The sequence below is a fragment of the Dipteris shenzhenensis genome, chromosome 13 (assembly GCF_047967505.1).
Source record: "Dipteris shenzhenensis isolate YYH24624 ecotype China chromosome 13, Dip_SZ_1.0, whole genome shotgun sequence".
Taxonomy (NCBI): domain Eukaryota; kingdom Viridiplantae; phylum Streptophyta; class Polypodiopsida; order Gleicheniales; family Dipteridaceae; genus Dipteris; species Dipteris shenzhenensis.
In genome coordinates this window covers 9,257,244-9,276,041 of record NC_141608.1, presented here as the reverse complement: position 1 = coordinate 9,276,041, position 18,798 = coordinate 9,257,244, and positions in this window count along the sequence as shown.

The window sequence follows — 18,798 nt, the reverse complement described above, 5'->3', positions numbered from 1 at the left end:
TGCATCCACCAATGTGTCAAACATCCAGTGCAACTATTGTTACAAGTTTGGACACTATGAAAGAGATTGCCGTAAGAAGGAGTATGACCAAGGCGGTCAATCCAGCGAGGGAATTCCCGAGGAAGAGGAAATCATCGTGGTGGACATTCTAGTCACAGTCATTTTGCAAATGAACATGGAAATATGTTTCTTGCAAGTGAGGAATTGCATCAGACTGATTCAATGCACCTAGACACTGATTTCAATCCCAAAGAGGATTTCAGCTATTAAGTCGACCAAGTGGAACAGGATCCTTGGTACATCGACAGCGGTGCATCATCTCATATGACAAATCATCAGGAATGGTTCACAGAAAATATCATCTACACAGCAGACAATACTCCGAATCCGGTTCAAGGGACAGGTGTTATCCCTATGAACAATTTCACTGGTACAAAAGGATTAGTCAAAGATGTGCTCTATGTTCCGAAGCTTAGTAAGAACCTTTTGTCAGTAGGTCAAATGACGGAACACAACTACAAAGACATCTTCGACGGTGATGAATGCACTATCAGAGACAAATCCAAAAGAGGTCAGCTAGTAGCAAAAGGTGTCAAGGAAGGACGCTTATACAGGATGCTAGCTATAGTACCAGATAAGCATGCCATGTTAGCTCAAATGCAACAGATGCCACTATCTGCAAAATGGCACAAGATATATGGTCATGTCAACTTCAAGTACTTGTTAGATCTCAGGAATCAGAATATGGCAATTGGGATTCCGAAGCTACAGTTTCTTGGAAAGGTTTGTGAAGCATGCTGCTTCGGCAAACAAAAGCGAACCAAATTTGTCAGAAGTACCTCTCGTGCACGAGGTATTCTTGATTTGATTCATACAGATGTATGGGGTTATGCCCAGACCCGCAGCATCAATGATTCACTTTATTACTTGACCTTCATCGTCGACGACTACAACAGATATTGTTGGGTCTACTTTCTGAAAGAGAAATATGAAGTGTTTGCCAGATTTCAAGAATTCAAAGCCATGGTAGAAAACCAGACAGACAGAAAGATCAAGGTCATGAGATCCGACAGAGGAGGTGAATACATGTCTTCAGCATTCATGAACTTTTGCAAAAATCACGGCATTCGAAGACAATTCACATGTGCAGATACTCCTCAGCAAAATGCAAGAGCTGAAAGGAAGAATGGGACTTTAGCAGACACTGCTAGAGCAATGCTTAGTGAAAAGCATCTTCCGAATCAGTATCGGGCAGAAGCAATAGCTACAGCTAACTACTTGCTTATTCAGCTTCCTACCGAACCGATACAAGGTATGACTCCTTATGAAGCATTCACTGGACACAAGCCACGCATTGGGCATCCCCGCATATTTGGTTGCATAGCATATACCCACATACATGATGATCATCGCAGGAAATTGGATGCGAAGTCACGCAAATGCATCATGGTTGGCTACAGTGAAGAAAGCAAAGCATACAAATTGTATGATCCCATCAACCGCAAAGTCATTATATCCAGAGATGTAATCTTCGATGAGGAATCAGACTGGAAAACCTCACCTACACATGAGATAGAAGCATCGACTTCAGAGTCATCTACAGAACAGGTTGATGAAGAAGAGCAAGAATTGCCAGCAACACCCCAAGTAGCGCCACAGCAGCTCAGACGGTCTACTAGGGAAAGCAGACCACCAGCCAAATTGACATATGCTCAGAAAGGCAAAGCAATTCAGGTGGAAACCACCAACTATGCTCTTATGACTACCATCATGGCTACAGAAGAGCCAGTTTACTTCGAAGACGCAGTAGATAAGCCAGAATGGCAAACTGCTATGAATGAAGAAATGGATGCTTTGTATAAAAATAACACTTGGGAATTATGCGACCTTCCACCAGGAAAGAAGGCCATAGCCAACAAATGGGTATACAATGTTGAGAGTTCACGCTCAACATCATGTGATCATGTGTGCATAGCACCATCACGTGATCATATGTGCATAGCACTAACCTTATAGAGTGCTATAAAGGAAAGGGTTAGATCCCCTAACCCTAACCCTAAAAGGGTTTGTATATATTCTATTTTTTCAACTAAATCTAGTGTACAGTTAGTCATTTGTGGTGTGCTCTCTAGCTGTGCCCTCTCTCCTCATCTCCACTCTTCTCCTCTCCCCTCTTCATATTTTGTCATGGTATCAGAGCTCCCTTGTCTTCCGTTGAGACATTGAGATTCTTGAGAGTGTGAGAGAGATTGTGAGATTGAGAGTTCTCTTGAGTGATTGTGAGATCTTTCCCTTCACTTCCGTTGAGAGAATTTCCGTCCGTTTGAGAGAAATTTCCATCCATGAGAGGTATTCTCTTTGAGTTTCTAAATTTCCTTCTTCTGTGAGAGAGTGATCTTCTTTGAGAGATCTTGTTCTTCATTTTGCGAGTGATTCTTACAACTTCTCAAGCCTTATCAACAAAGAGATACTTCAAAGAAAGGTCCATAGACCACGGGCAGCAAGCTAAGGCTCACAACGCCTTCAACGAAAGCACCAAACGGCTCTCCACAGCCTCCATCTTCAGTGATAGCAAAGCTCCAAGCCCCATCGCTGGCCTGCGCTCCATCAACAACGAACAACAGCCCATAGTCTTCTATAAGGTGCCTCCAATCGGCCGACGAACGAGCTTTGACGCCTTCTCCAACAGCGCCATCAACGTCCGACTGCAACTAAACGACAGCCTGCTCCATGATAGAAGCGATGGCCGCATCCTTTTGCTCCTGCACGCGGGCCAAAGAGGCTTGCTCCCGGGTGGCGACGGCCCCGTCGCGCTTATCGAGGGCGGCCTGCGACTCCTTAATCCTGGCTTCGAAGGCCTTCTCTTTCTCGGCGACCTCCTCGAGCCGTTTCTGAAGGGAAGCTTCAATCTGGGACAAGTGTTGGTCGAGCTCCTTCCAGCTCTGGGAGCAGCGGGCGATGGCGGCACCTTGGGCGTCAAGGTCATCGAAGACCTTACGGAGGAGGTCCTTCTTGGAGGCAATGGTTGGGGAGGGCGCCATAGCTACAGCAAGCTCCAGCATCTACAGCAAGCTCCAACCGCCGCCATCAGCTTCGCAGCAAAGCTCCTAGCTCCTCCAGTGAGCTCCAGCATCCACGAGCTCTAACGAAGAACGACGACGGAATCTTCGAGATTCCGTCGGCATCTCCCAGATTCCGGCGGCCCACGAGGCGACACGTGGAGGATAGAGCACACACTCACCTTGCGACACGTGGCAGATAGGCTGCCATGTCATCACTCCACGTCAGCACCGACTGCCACGTCATCACCGACTGCCACGTCAGCATTGACTACCACGTCATCAGTGACACGTCACCTTTGCCCCATCAGCTGCCACGTCAGCACCGACTGCCACGTCATCTGCCACGTCATTTGTGCCACGTCATCTGCCACGTCATCTGTGCCACGTCATCATTGCCACATCATCAGTGCCACGTCATCAGTGACACCTCAACCTGCCACCTCAGCACAGAGCTTCACTGGCACACCTCTTGCTAAGCACAGTGCCACATCATCACTGCATGTGACTCACAGTGACACATCATCATTGAGCACCATTTGCACTCCTTTTGCCCCTCCACCTAGATCAAGTCATATCTCTTGATCCAGGAAGAATTTGAGGGTGCTCCAAAAAGGAAAGTCGCTCGATTTTTTGTGCTCTACGCGCTCGTTACATCACGCGCACATTTCGGTGCAAGTTACACTCACATTTGAGCCTCGCCGACAAAACCACTTCCTTCACGCACATTTGCCTCTACATCGACGCATCTGACCCAGCACTTAAAAAGAACAAAGGAAAAGGAATTATTTGCTGCTCTTTCATCGATCGACGGTTGGTTTAGATCTAGATCAGAGTAGACTAGATCGCCATAGAGGGGACGCTTTGAATTCCCCAAGTTGCCAATCTAAGCCATGCCCGAAATTCCCGACTAGTACCTACTCGGAGTCAGTCCATACGCTCACATCCGATTTCACATCATTACATTACCTGAAATCTTACGTTCATCAGTGAGCAGACTTCAGAGTTTAGAGGCATTGCAGATTGATTCAGTGGGCAGATAGCACTTGATTTCACACACACATGCCACCATTGTAAAGCCTATTTGGCTATCTCACGGCATAGTGCACATCATTTTTCAGCCTTGTAAAGCCTCTTGGCTATTCCCGGCATCATTGCCACAAGCCTTGTAACACAGGTCAGATCTTATTTACTGCAGTTCTATCTTCACCGACGGTACAGAGATTTCACTTGGCATCTTCAGTGTATTTGCAGTTGATTCATACAGAGTTTTCCCAGGACACTTTTTGAGTACATTGTTTGCACCATGTCAACTAGCAACCTCAATCTGGAGGCATCTGCTAAGTTAGACAACTCCAATTACGGTACATGGAAATACCGAATGGAGACCATTCTTGTGCTTCAGGACAAATGGGAGTATGTTGATGGATCCATACCTAGACCATTGGCCGATCCAGCCACCAGTAGCTCTACTCCATCTGATGTCACAGCACCAGCAACGGGATCTACATCGGGATCTACATCTACACAAACAGTTTCCGCACCAGTAGCAGATCCTGCCATTGCCCGAGCTCAAGCAGAATGGGATAAGAAAGACAAGTATGCCTATCACCTGATCAAGCAGAATGTGCAAGATGTCATGCTAGCACAGCTCAACACAGTCAAGACATCAAAAGAAGCATGGGATATGTTCGCAGCTCTCTACGAGTCCAAGAACACATCCAGGATTCTCACCCTGAGAAACCAGATCAACCAGAGTTTCCGCAACAGCAATGAAACTGGTCATGCTTATGTACTCCGCATCAAAGACTACAACAATCAACTTGCAGCAGCAGGAGAGACTATGAATCCCGCAGAAATGGTTCAAGTAATCCTGAATGGACTAGGAGAGGGATATGAGAATCTAGTCCAGAGTATTGCCATCCAACGGCAAATTCCAACACTGGAAGAACTTCAGTCAGTTCTACTTGGTGAAGAACTCAGGACTCAGGCCATTCAAGCACGTAAAGGTCATTCTAATGATCAAGCATTCACAGCTTCAGACAGAAGCAGAGGAAAAGGCAGAAACAGAGGTAGATCATATCAGAAAAGTGGTCAAAATCAAAGTCAGAATCAGCATCAGCATCAGCAGCATCCTCAGCAACATCAAAATCAGCAAAGAGGAAATCATTCCAACCGAGGAAGATTCCAAGGACGAGGGAATGCATCCACCAATGTGTCAAACATTCAATGCAACTATTGTCACAAGTTTGGACACTATGAAAGAGATTGCCGCAAGAAGCAGTATGACCAAAGCGGTCAATCCAGCAGTAATCGAGGGAATTCTCGAGGAAGAGGAAATCATCGTGGTGGACATTCTAGTCATAGTCATTTTGCAAATGAACATGGCAATATGTTTCTTGCAAGTGAGGAATTGCATCAGACTGATACAATGCACCTAGACACTGATTTCAATCCCAAAGAAGATTTCAGCTATCAAGTCGACCAAGTGGAACAGGATCCTTGGTACATCGACAGCGGTGCATCATCTCATATGACAAATCATCAGGAATGGTTCACAGAAATGAAGCCATTAGAAGGTCAAAAGAATGTCATCTATACAGCAGACAATACACCGAATCTGGTTCAAGGGACAGGTGTTATCCCTATGAACAATTTCACTGGTACAAAAGGATTAGTCAAAGATGTGCTCTATGTTCCGAAGCTCAGCAAGAACCTTTTGTCAGTAGGTCAAATGACGGAACACAACTACAAAGTCATCTTCGACGGTGATGAATGCACTATCAGAGACAAATCCAAAAGAGGTCAGCTAGTAGCAAAAGGTGTCAAGGAAGGACGCTTATACAGGATGCTAGCTACAGTACCAGATCAACATGCCATGTCAGCCCAAATGCAACAGATGCCACTATCTGCAAAATGGCATAAGAGATATGGTCATGTCAACTTCAAGTACTTGTTAGATCTAAGGAATCAAAATATGGCAATTGGGATTCCGAAGCTACAGTTTCTTGGAAAGGTTTGCGAAGCATGCTGCTTCGGCAAACAAAAGCGAACCAACTTTGTCAGAAGTACCTCTCGTGCACGAGGTATTCTTGATTTGATTCATACAGATGTATGGGGTTATGCCCAGACCCGCAGCATCAATGGTTCACTTTATTACTTGACCTTCATCGACGACTACAGCAGATATTGTTGGGTCTACTTTCTGAAAGAGAAATCTGAAGTGTTTGCCAGATTTCAAGAATTTAAAGCCATGGTAGAAAACCAAACAGGCAGAAAGATCAAGGTCATGAGATCAGACAGAGGAGGTGAATACATGTCTTCAGCCTTCATGAACTTTTGCAAAACTCACGGTATTCGAAGACAATTCACATGTGCAGATACTCCTCAGCAAAATGCAATAGCTGAAAGGAAGAATGGGACTTTAGCAGACAGTGCTAGAGCAATGCTTAGTGAAAAGCATCTTCCAAATCAGTATTGGGCAGAAGCAATAGCTACAGCTAACTACTTGCTTAATCGGCTTCCTACCGAACCGATACAAGGTATGACTCCTTATGAAGCATTCACTGGACACAAGCCACGCATTGGGCATCTCCGCATATTTGGTTGCATAGCATATGCCCACATACATGATGATCATCGCAGGAAATTGGATGCGAAGTCACGCAAATGCATCATGGTTGGCTACAGTGACGAGAGTAAAGCATACAAATTGTATGATCCCATCAACCGCAAAGTCATTATCTCCAGAGATGTAATCTTCGATGAGGAATCAGAATGGAAAACCTCACCTACACAGGAGATAGAAGCATCGACTTCACAGTCATCTACAGAACAGGTTGATGAAGAAGAGCAAGAATTGCCAGCAACACCCCAATCAGTGTCACAGCAGCTCAGACGGTCTACTAGGGAAAGCAGACCACCAGCCAGATTGACATATGCTCAGAAAGGCAAAGCAATTCAGGTGGAAACCACCAACTATGCTCTTATGACTACCATCATGGCTACAGAAGAGCCAGTGTACTTCGAAGATGCAGTAGATAAGCCAGAATGGCAAACTGCAATGAATGAGGAAATGGATGCTTTGTATAAAAACAACACTTGGGAATTATGCGACCTTCCATCAGGAAAGAAGGCCATAGCCAACAAATGGGTATACAAAGTGAAGTACAATCCAGATGGCAGTATTCAGAGATACAAAGCCAGATTAGTTGCAAAAGGATTTGCACAACAATATGGTCAAGATTATGATGAGACTTATGCTCCAGTAGCAAAGATGGATTCCATACGGTTCTTGATATCACTAGCGACACTCAGTAAATGGAATGTGTATCAGCTCGATGTCAAGAATGCATTTCTCAATGGTTATCTAGACGAGGATGTCTACATGCAACAACCAGCCGGTTATGTTGAACCAGGAAAAGAGAACAAGGTTTGCCATCTCAAGAAAAGTCTCTACGGCTTAAAGCAAGCACCCAGAAGTTGGTACAGCAGAATTGACAAGTATTTTGCTGATCTGGGATACATGAAGTCAAATGCAGATCATACTCTCTACTACAAAGTTCAAGGGGAGGATATTACTATTGCACTTTTGTACGTAGATGATCTAATTGTGACAGGAAGCAAGGATAGCTTCATCAGACAACTAAAACAAGACTTATCTGCAGAGTTCGACATGAAAGATCTTGGACTTATGCACTATTGTCTTGGAATTGAGTTCTGGAGAGATTCAGATAGCACATTCATGAGTCAGCTCAAATATGTTGACAGTCTCCTGAAGAAGTTTCATATGGCAGATTGCAAGATTGCAGCCACTCCCATGGAACAGAGTTTGAAACTTACTAAAGATTCAGACAAGCCTACAGTCAATGACAGATACTACAGGCAACTCATTGGATCTCTTATATATCTGACAATCACACGGCCAGATATTTGTTATGCAGTAAGCTCACTAGCACAATTTATGGCAAATCCAAAACAGTCTCACTGGAATGCAGCCAAAAGAGTCTTGAGATACATCAGAGGTACAAGACAATTTGGGATAGAATACAGAGGAAGTCATCCACGGTTGCATGGATACTGTGATAGTGACTATGCTGGAGATCATGAAACCAGGAGATCGACACAGGGATATGCATTTTTCCTTGGTCAAGGTGCTATATCATGGTTGTCAAACAAACAGCCAACTGTTTCTTTGTCTTCGACTGAAGCAGAATATAGAGCACTCACTACAGGTGCATGTGAGGCTATATGGCTCAGAAGACTATTGTCAGAAACAGATTACTTTGATGAGTCAAAGCCAACAACAATATACTGTGATAATCAATCGGCTCAAGCATTAGCCAAAAATCCAGTATATCACTCCAGAACAAAGCACATTGATGTCAGAGAGCACTTCATCAGAGAAAGAGTGTTACTTGGTGACATCACACTGCAGCATTGTGATAGCAAAGAAAATGTTGCAGACATCTTTACCAAACCACTCGGTAAAGAGCTATTCGAGAAACACCGACTAGCTCTTGGTTTGATGCAGAGGAAGGACATTCCCATTAAAGGGGTGTGATGGAATGTAATGCTCAGTCCTTCTTCGATTCCCCAGAATCATCATCTTGAGGGAAGGCCTACTTCATGATGTTGATCTTGAGGGAAGGTGTTGAGAGTTCACGCTCAACATCATGTGATCATGTGTGCATAGCACCATCACGTGATCATATGTGCATAGCACTAACCTTATAGAGTGCTATAAAGGAAAGGGTTAGATCCCCTAACCCTAACCCTAAAAGGGTTTGTATATATTCTATTTTTTCAACTAAATCTAGTGTACAGTTAGTCATTTGTGGTGTGCTCTCTAGCTGTGCCCTCTCTCCTCATCTCCACTCTTCTCCTCTCCCCTCTTCATATTTTGTCATACAAAGTGAAGTACAATCCAGATGGCAGTATTCAGAGATGCAAAGCCAGATTAGTTGCAAAAGGATTTGCACAACAATATGGCCAAGATTATGATGAGACTTATGCTCCAGTAGCAAAGATGGATTCCATACGGTTCTTGATATCACTAGTGACACTCAGTAAATGGAATGTGTATCAGCTCGATGTCAAGAATGCATTTCTCAATGGTTATCTAGACAAGGAAGTCTACATGCAACAACCAGCCGGTTATGTTGAACCAGGAAAGGAGAACAAGGTTTGCCATCTCAAGAAAAGTCTCTATGGCTTAAAGCAAGCACCCAGAAGTTGGTACAGCAGAATTGATAAGTATTTTGCTGATCTGGGATACATGAAGTCCAATGCAGATCATACTCTCTACTACAAAGTTCAAGGGGACGACATTACTATTGCACTTTTGTACGTAGATGATTTGATTGTGACAGGAAGCAAGCATAGCTTCATCAAAAAATTAAAACAAGACTTATCTGCAGAGTTCGACATGAAAGATATTGGACTTATGCACTACTGTCTTGGAATTGAGTTCTGGAGAGATTCAGATAGCACATTCATGAGTCAGCTCAAGTATGTTGACAGTCTCCTGAAGAAGTTTCATATGGCAGATTGCAAGATTGCAGCCACTCCCATGGAACAGAGTTTGAAACTTACTAAAGATTCAGAAAAACCTATAGTCAATGACAGATACTACAGGCAACTCATTGGATCTCTTATATATCTGACAATCACACAGCCAGATATTTGTTATGCAGTAAGCTCACTAGCACAGTTTATGGCAAATCCAAAACAGTCTCACTGGAATGCAGCCAAAAGAGTCTTGAGATACATCAGAGGTACAAGACAGTTTGGGATAGAATACAGAGGAAGTCATCCACGGTTGCATGGATACTGTGACAGTGACTATGCTGGAGATCATGAGACTAGGAGATCGACATAGGGATATGCATTTTTCCTTGGTCAAGGTGCTATATCATGGTTGTCAAACAAACAACCAACTGTTTCTTTGTCTTCGACTGAAGCAGAATATAGAGCACTCACTACAGGTGCATGTGAGGCTATATGGCTCAGAAGACTATTGTTAGAAACAGATTACTTTGATGAGTCAAAGCCAACAACAATATACTGTGATAATCAATCGGCTCAAGCATTGGCCAAAAATCCAGTATATCACTCCAGGACAAAGCACATAGAGCACTTCATCAGAGAAAGAGTGTTACTTGGTGACATCACACTGCAGCATTGTGATAGCAAAGAAAATGTTGCAGACATCTTTACCAAACCACTCGGTAAAGAGCTATTCGAGAAACAACGACTAGCTCTTGGTTTGATGCAGAGGAAGGACATTCCCATTAAAGGGGTGTGATGGAATGTAATGCTCAGTCCTTCTTTGATTCCCCAGAATCATCATCTTGAGGAAAGGCCTACTTCATGATGTTGATCTTGAGGGAAGGTGTTGAGAGTTCACACTCAATATCATGTGATCATGTGTGCATAGCACCATCACGTGATCATATGTGCATAGCACTAACCTTATAGAGTGCTATAAAGGAAAGGGTTAGATCCCCTAACCCTAACCCTAAAAGGGTTTGTATATATTCTATTTTTTCAACTAAATCTAGTGTACAATTAGTCATTTGTGGTGTGATCTCTAGCTGTGCCCTCTCTCCTCATCTCCACTCTTCTCCTCTCCCCTCTTCATATTTTGTCACTTTGTCCATAAATTTTCATATCGGATTGCCAACACAGAGACCATTTCACCCTCTCCTTGATAGAACCGGTCCAACTACAACATCAAAGCATTTGGCGACTCCAGTTCCCCAAATCTCTACTTCATTACTACCACCACTTGGTCTTAGTCTTCCTTGGTAGTGTCCGGCAAGGCCTCATGCCAACTCAAGGCTACACCTTCAAGAAAAGCAGGCAAAATCTCCGCCCAATCCTTCATGGACCATCCAGAAAGCCGGCATCCTCAAACAAAATCCCGAAGATAAGACTCCGAGTCTTCCCCTTGGGTCCCTTGAAACACAGGAATCTTCACCATGATGAAACACAAAAAGGAAACACCAAGATCCAAATAATATCGCAAAAAAGATCCAAACAAGATCTCACAGAGCCTTAGTATACCAAGACCAACTTATTATGCATAACCACTTGTTGAAAACCCTCCACAATGTGATCCTCAACAAAATCTTCAAAAATAAGTGACCAACCAGCACCATGAAAACATTGTGTATACATGCATTCAAGAATCACACTTCTCACAATTGGAAGTGCACATAATAGCTTCAAGATAGTGTACTCTTCATCATTTGCATAGCAAAAGAAGTTGAAAGCATTGAGAATCACCACTCCACTGTTATAGTCAAAAACTACCCAAAGACTCAACTCTTCTTCACACCAAGCTGCCAATGCATGAAACAATCCCCAATCTATCATTGTGGCTGCTGACAGTGTTGTCGATTCACCAACATATTCAAGAGTGCAAACATAAAGGATATGATCATAATGACCGTGCGAATAGCTTGAGCATCACCTTCACAATATTCAAGTTCTCTTAAACAGGTTACAATCTCTTCTAACGGAGTTCTTCCAGACATCTTCTTTATCACATCAAAAACACATGCCTATACTAGGCATAACATGTAATCAAGTACACCTGAGACCATTTAGTAAGGTGGGATGAATCCAATACCAAACGTACCCGACGTCTCCACCAAAAGATGTGACATGAAGTTGGGGGTAATGAAACTTCACACACCTCTTAGCTTCCTGCTCTTCCCAATCTTAATAATAGAGACCCTTATCACTTGCAAAGAGAGATGAAGAAAATATTTTCATGCAAAGAAAACCACAACCTATCTTTCTCTTTGCTTCCCTTAGAAGAGAATGAATATATTAACATCCCAAGTGACATTGTAGTCCAGCATCGAAAGAAGAGAAGGATCTGCAGAGGCCATTATCTCACCAAGCCGGTCGACACCAAAGAGAAGAGTGATGCGTTGCTGGAAGAAGATCTTTTGGCTCAACATGACATGAACTGATATATATCTAGGGGCTTGAAGGGACTGATTTGGTTGGATGGGTAAATTCTGGGGAAACATGGCACCTTCTTCACAGAAGCCTCTAGAAATGGCTCAAAATCATTCTACAAACTGCTAGAAAACACATAGGTCTATAACTTCCACCAAAAAATTGATATAAAAAATTAAAGTACATATAGGATGTGCCTTGAAGTGAGCTTCGTATTGATATAAGTTTCGTTGAAAACAGATAACCGGTTGAAGAGATATGGATAGTTTACTGAAAGGGGAAAAAAACTGTCATGAAAAAAGACTGTCAGACAAAGAGACTCATAGCTTTTTATAGTAATATTTGATTCAAGATCTAATTAAATAGAAACATGCATCTTGAAGAGAGCTTCATGCTGATATAAGTTTCATTGAAATCAAATAATCAGTTGAAGAGATATGGATAGTTTATTGCAAGGGGGTGAAAACTGTCATGAAAACAGACTGTCAAACACAGAGACTCATAACTTTTTACAATAGTATTTGATTCAAGATCTAATCATATAAGAACATGCACTTGAAGAGATCTTTGTGCTGAAAAAAGTTCCATCAAAATTGGACTATTGAGCAGAAAGTTATGAGCAAAACACTAACAGGGGGTCAAACTATCATAAAAAGCTGCCCTCCACGCATGCTAATTTCGCCTGAGCAAACTACTCCCTCAAGGCTCCACAATTATCAATGATCCAATACCCCTAGAATTTGCCTAAAAGAGAGGAATAAGCTTGCATGGTAGCTCAAGAAACATACATTGGACCATGTGTGCACAGTGAGCAGCCGAACAAGAACTACTTTAGAGACTTGAATAGAGAGAGAGAAAAGAACATAAGAATGGAGACTCAAGGAAAATGATAAGAAGCGACTTTCATTGCCATAAGAGTAAGAATCCACTCAAATACACTCAAAATACTACAAACACAAGGGAGAAGAAGAGGTTTCATACATACAAGAGGGAGTGGAAGCTCCAAGACTACTCATAGAGAGAGAATAAACTAGAGAGAGATGGACTCAAGAGTCTACATAAGAGAATATCTATAAGAGGGAGAGAATGCTCATGGAAGAGGCTTGAGGAGACTACAGCTACAGCAACATGAGGCCTAATGGTGGAAGAAATTGATGAACAAGGGAGAGGAGGGCTCCTTCTATAGAGATTTTGTCAACGTCCTTCACCCATTTACAATTGCTGCCTATAGATTCCTTTCCCCATCAATCACATAAGCCCATATGTCACCATCCATGTCATTTTTGGCTACTCTTGCCATGTGCATCATCAAAAGATTCTAAGACTCTTAAAATATTGAGAAAGTCAAGAGTCTCCCCACATGGAGCCCATAGGGACACTCTCTTTTCCATATGTCCACATCCTCCTTATTCCACATAGGAATTCTGGAAGGATTCCTCTTGACTCCACACTCCTCCACATGCCTTCCACATGCTTGGCATGTGATCTCTCTTATATTATTAGAACACATGGACATGAGCCCACCTCTTTATGACTCACTCTTCCTATTTTCTAAAAACCCCACAATATCCCATACATAAATAACTCTCACCCCATACCAAGGTAATTATAATTCATACCTATGGTATTTACAATGATCCATTCCACTCATCCTCTCAATCCCATACAATATCTTAGAAAATAGAAATAAGTGAGAGTCGCTAGGCTATCACTTGATACTCAAACTCTTATCAAACATAGAGAAAAACAATACCAATGCCAAATTAAAAATATCAAATTTTGGTGTCACACATGGTGAGGGCAGACCTGCCAAAGATAATTTTTAATTGTGAACCACCAATGACGTTTTTTGGGTATTTTGAAAAAAAATTGAAATTTCCCCTAGATTTGGTGAGCCTTTGTTACAGAGAAGTCCACATGGCATAATCTCCTTCATGGATACCATATTCCCTTATCCAAGCCTTTTGCGCATGTAGCAACAGAGATTGGTACATGTGTACATAGTGCATGTAGGGAGCCCATTTCTAAGAGATCCAAATCAATTCTTGGCATTCCAACTTCCTATAGATTTGGTATGTTTTAAAGTATATGTGGTTTTTTCATCGTAGCAAGTCGGTTGTGAAATTATTGAAGTTTTGTTGTGTTCATGTGGTGTAGATGGCCGACTTGAAAGTATATGTGGTTTTTTCATCGTAGCAAGTCGGTTGTGAAATTATTGAAGTTTTGTTGTGTTCATGTGGTGTAGATGGCCGACTTGAGTTTACTTCTCTCGATGGCAAGCATGTGACGCCTATTACAAGTGTGTATTGCAATAATATCCTCAACTGTTCTTAGTGTCCATTTTTCTATGATAGTACTTTAACTATTAATTTTGTAATGTCAGTGAAGGAGGATCTGTGGGTGGATATGTAAGAACACTTAAGAGAGGGAGGACCAGTGACCTGGAATCTACTTTTGTATGTAGTAGTCGTGACCACTCTGCATTTGTGGAGTCCAGTCACGGTCCAAGAGACATCACATCATGTATGGTTGAAGGTGTGAATCTTTAACATTCATAATTTCATACATGTTCATCCTACTAGAGGATTTGGTATCAGTTGAATATAATCTCCAAATGGACTTTCAGGCTCAAAGAAATTAAAAGAAGAAAGAAGATGTTGCAATACCCTGAAGTCAGAGTGACTCAAAGAATGAAGGAGAAGGAATCGTTACAGATTGATGGAGGTAATGAGTTGGATGCCTCAAGAGGGTAGGCGCAAGATGTGGAGGAGCCTAGGGAGACTCTTGTTGGACCAGTGGAGGTAGTTGATGATGACATTCCCTCATGTGTGGTTAAAGGTATGAATCCTTAATATTCATAATTTCATACAATGTTCATCCTACTTTCAGGATCGTGGTATCACTTTCTTATGATCTCAAAATGGACTTGTAGGCTTGGACAAATCAAAAAAAAAAAAGCAAGTGTTGCAATGCCCTAAAGACGAAGGGGAGGCTGGAAGGATAGTGACTATAAGAATGAAGGAGAAGGAATTGTTACAAGAGAATGGAGGTGATGAGGAGTTGGCACGCTCAAAAGGGCGGGCACTGGATGATGAGGAGCTTGAGGAGGCTTCTGTTGGAACACTAGATGTCACTGATGATGACATTACATTATCTCACTTCACACAAAAAGGACCCTTGAAGTGTAGAGCTCAGGGCAATGGTATGTCATTAAAGTGCAATGAACTTCCATGACATTGAATACATTGTATGCGAGTAGTTATTTACAAGCTAGCTAGATGAGCATCCCAACAATGTAGCTTGCAAGAGTTTTTTGCAATATAATAAATATGTGCCATGCTTGGTGAATCATGATCCACCATGTAAATCCTCTCCATGTTTGTCTTGTTTGACGTGTTTCAATGATATTTAAGGCGTTATGTGTTGCCCAAAAATGCAATGTGCATGCAATTACTGTGCGTAATGAAAATGATTTGAATGATGATTCACACACATGAAAATATCATGTGCCAGAAAGACAAAAGCAAGGAAGGAAGCATACTATTAAACAAACTGGGGACACAAACAATTTTGAAGGGTATCCTGATGAGAAAAGGTCCTTCCAGGTTGACAAGGCACAAGAAGGTTCTGTTGATTATGTGGAAACTTTAGGGCATGTTAATGAGGTTGAAGAAACACATGATGAGAAGGCAGACTCAATGCTTGGTGCATATTTGGATGCATTGGCAAAGATATTATGTAATATAAACACATTCACTACTGATGTTCAGAAGGATGCACAAGTTGATGCAAAAGCATACGATTCTGTTGTTGATATGGATGCATAGGCTGATGAACACAATGCTCATGTTGAAGAGGATGCAAAGGTTGATGCAAAAGCTAACAATGATGTTCAAAAGGATGCGCATGTTGACGTAGAAGCATCCAATACTAATGTCTAGAAGGATGCGCATGATGATGCAGAGGCACACAAAGCTGAAGTTGAGAAAGATGCATAGGCCGATACAAAAGCATACCCTGCTGATGCACAAAAGGATTCACCAGCTCATATTGAGAAAGATGCACAGGCTGATGTAGAAGTAGACCCTGCTGATGTACAGAATGATTCAATGGCTGATGTTGAGAATGAACATGATGCATAGGGTAGGGCAAGGCATAATAGGTTGTTATTGTGGAGGCCTAAATGGCATGTACTCCATCATAAAGAACCAATAAGGGTTATGCCACAAACAATCAATGTCGCTGAGGGTATAAAAACAAAACTATTGGTTTTGGACATGAATGGAGTATTGCTAGAAAGATACAGGATTTATAGGGGGACAGGCTACCCTAATATTGAGCATCCTCATAATTTCAAATTGCTATGGGATAAGCCAAATGAGGTTGTTGTGGTGCAAAAGGATGCTTAATGCTTCCTTATGGCATGTTCAAATATGCTTAGCTTAATTCTTAAATGGAGTAGTTGCACCTACCACAATATGGAAAATACAATGCGACATGCATTTCCTAACCTGTTCAGGAGAAGGAATTTTTGGTTGGTAGAGTTGGGCCAAGATGAATGCACAGAGGCACCATTTTAGTTTGGGGATGTGCGTGCAGCTCCTACAAGTTACTGGAAAAAACCATTTTCTTCAAGAATCTTGAATATGTTTGGAGGTTCTATATTGAATTTAACCCTGATAACACATTGCTTATTGACGACATGCGGTACAAGTCCATCCTGAATGACCCTGATGTATGTATCTGTCCTAAGAGATTTGATCTAAAGGACAATCAGTAGGATCTCTTTTATCTCACAAAAATGTTGATATACTAGGTGGCTATGTGGAACAGTGCACATGACTGCAGAAACTTTTGTAAAATGAACAAGCTAAGTAATCCAAAGGTATCCATGTCCACAGACCAATATTACCACCATTTTGTGAGTACACAACGTGAGGGGCACTCTCATGATTAGTCTTGTACATATATTATGGTTCACATGATGTAAAAAACTATATTGTGAAGGAGCTAGAGCTTTTGTAAGACCAATGTACCTACCAAATAATTTTTTGTAATTGAACATATATTCAATTGTTATCTTTTGAGTTTGTCTATGCTGTAAAGAAGATTGCACATCCAAAAGTTCTATCTTAATGTTATGCAGTTGTATGAGCTCTCTTTCACATGAATGAAAGTTATTGTGTGTGCTATATAGCACTAAATCGGTTACTGTCTATCAATAGATCATCTATATGGCACCAAAATAGTTAGCATATCTTCTACCTGATGACACTAAATCAGTTATTGTCACTACCATATAGCACAAAATCGGTTACTATTTGTCAATAGATAAGCTATATAGCAACAAATATGTTAGTATATGTGCTATATAGTACTGAATTGGTTGCACCCTATTTGACTATTTGATATAATGATTATGTTGCACCACGATTAAAACACTTTCTTCCTTTGTGTCCAAACATGTTGAATCCATAATAAAATATCTCGGGGGGGTCACTATGTATAAACCCTCTATATCACGTGCGTTCAAGGCCTATATTTAAAGTCCCTTATCTGTAAAAAATTTCATTGATAAAATGTACCCCTTTTCTATACAAATCTGTAAATTTTTTCCAAAACTATTTTAAATAGTCCCTTATGTATATTTATTTTTGTAAATTTTAGAAATAAAAAAAATCCTTTTGTTGAACTCACGTGATAGGGTTACATATGATGAGTGATCCCCCCGAGTAAAATATAAGAAGCCCAAAAATTTTGGTTGCAATAGTAGGATTGGTTGGTATTTTCTCTTTAAGGATATCCATGTGTTGAGTTGTAGACTCTGCTATTTTACTGGACTTTGGGAGTAATGCTCGTGTTCATGTCGATTGACCTTGTGATCACTTAGACTAAGATAAGTTTAGAGCTATTGTGTGGATAGTTGTCTTCATAAAAAAAGAGCAATGAAATTGGAGGACGACAATATTGTTGGTTTTTTTTACATTGACTCTATTATTACTTTTGGCTGTTTGTGCATTGAGTAGAAGAGATGGAACATAAAAGTAGAACAAAATAGGTCTAAAATAAAACACAACAGATAATCTTTTGACAGTATTTTGCACAACCCTGTGAACCATGCACAAAAAAAAAGTTTGGATTGGTTGTCCTGAAAAGATTGATGAAATGTTCCAAAGTTCACAGGTCACATTTGCCTCACATTCAGGCCTTGTAGGGGTAATGCATTGTAGATCGATTTGTGTACCTGTGAGGATAGGTAGTATATGTTACTTTTGGGATCCACCAGTTCCATGTCGAATTCCATGGCTCTAACAAGATGAGAAAAGATAATGGCGTCTGGCTTGTTTTTAAGCAAACAATATTGATGGTTAGTGCATTCTTTGTAGTACCATCTGTTAGATATCAATGCTCCACTCTTGTGTAAGGACGCGGGAACTAGTTAACTCTACTTGTAAGCCCCCCCATATGAGGAGAAGGCATTTGAGTAGCTCGGTTATCCGGTTTGTCCTAGTTTGGACACCAGATGGGGGCCATGTGTGGCCTGATGGCTGGACGGAGTTGGCACACTGCCAACTAGCCTACATGCAAGTGCGGGAAGGCATCCCATGACTGACCGCATTGAGAGTAGACGGAGCATTTCTTGGGGCAGCCCACTCTTGGGTTGCGGGGCCCGTTTGAAGCCCCAGATGATCCTGGATGGCTGTGGGTCGAACAGAGACCATAGGATAGTTGCTCTATTTTGCGCACCGATTCTATTATGTGGTCG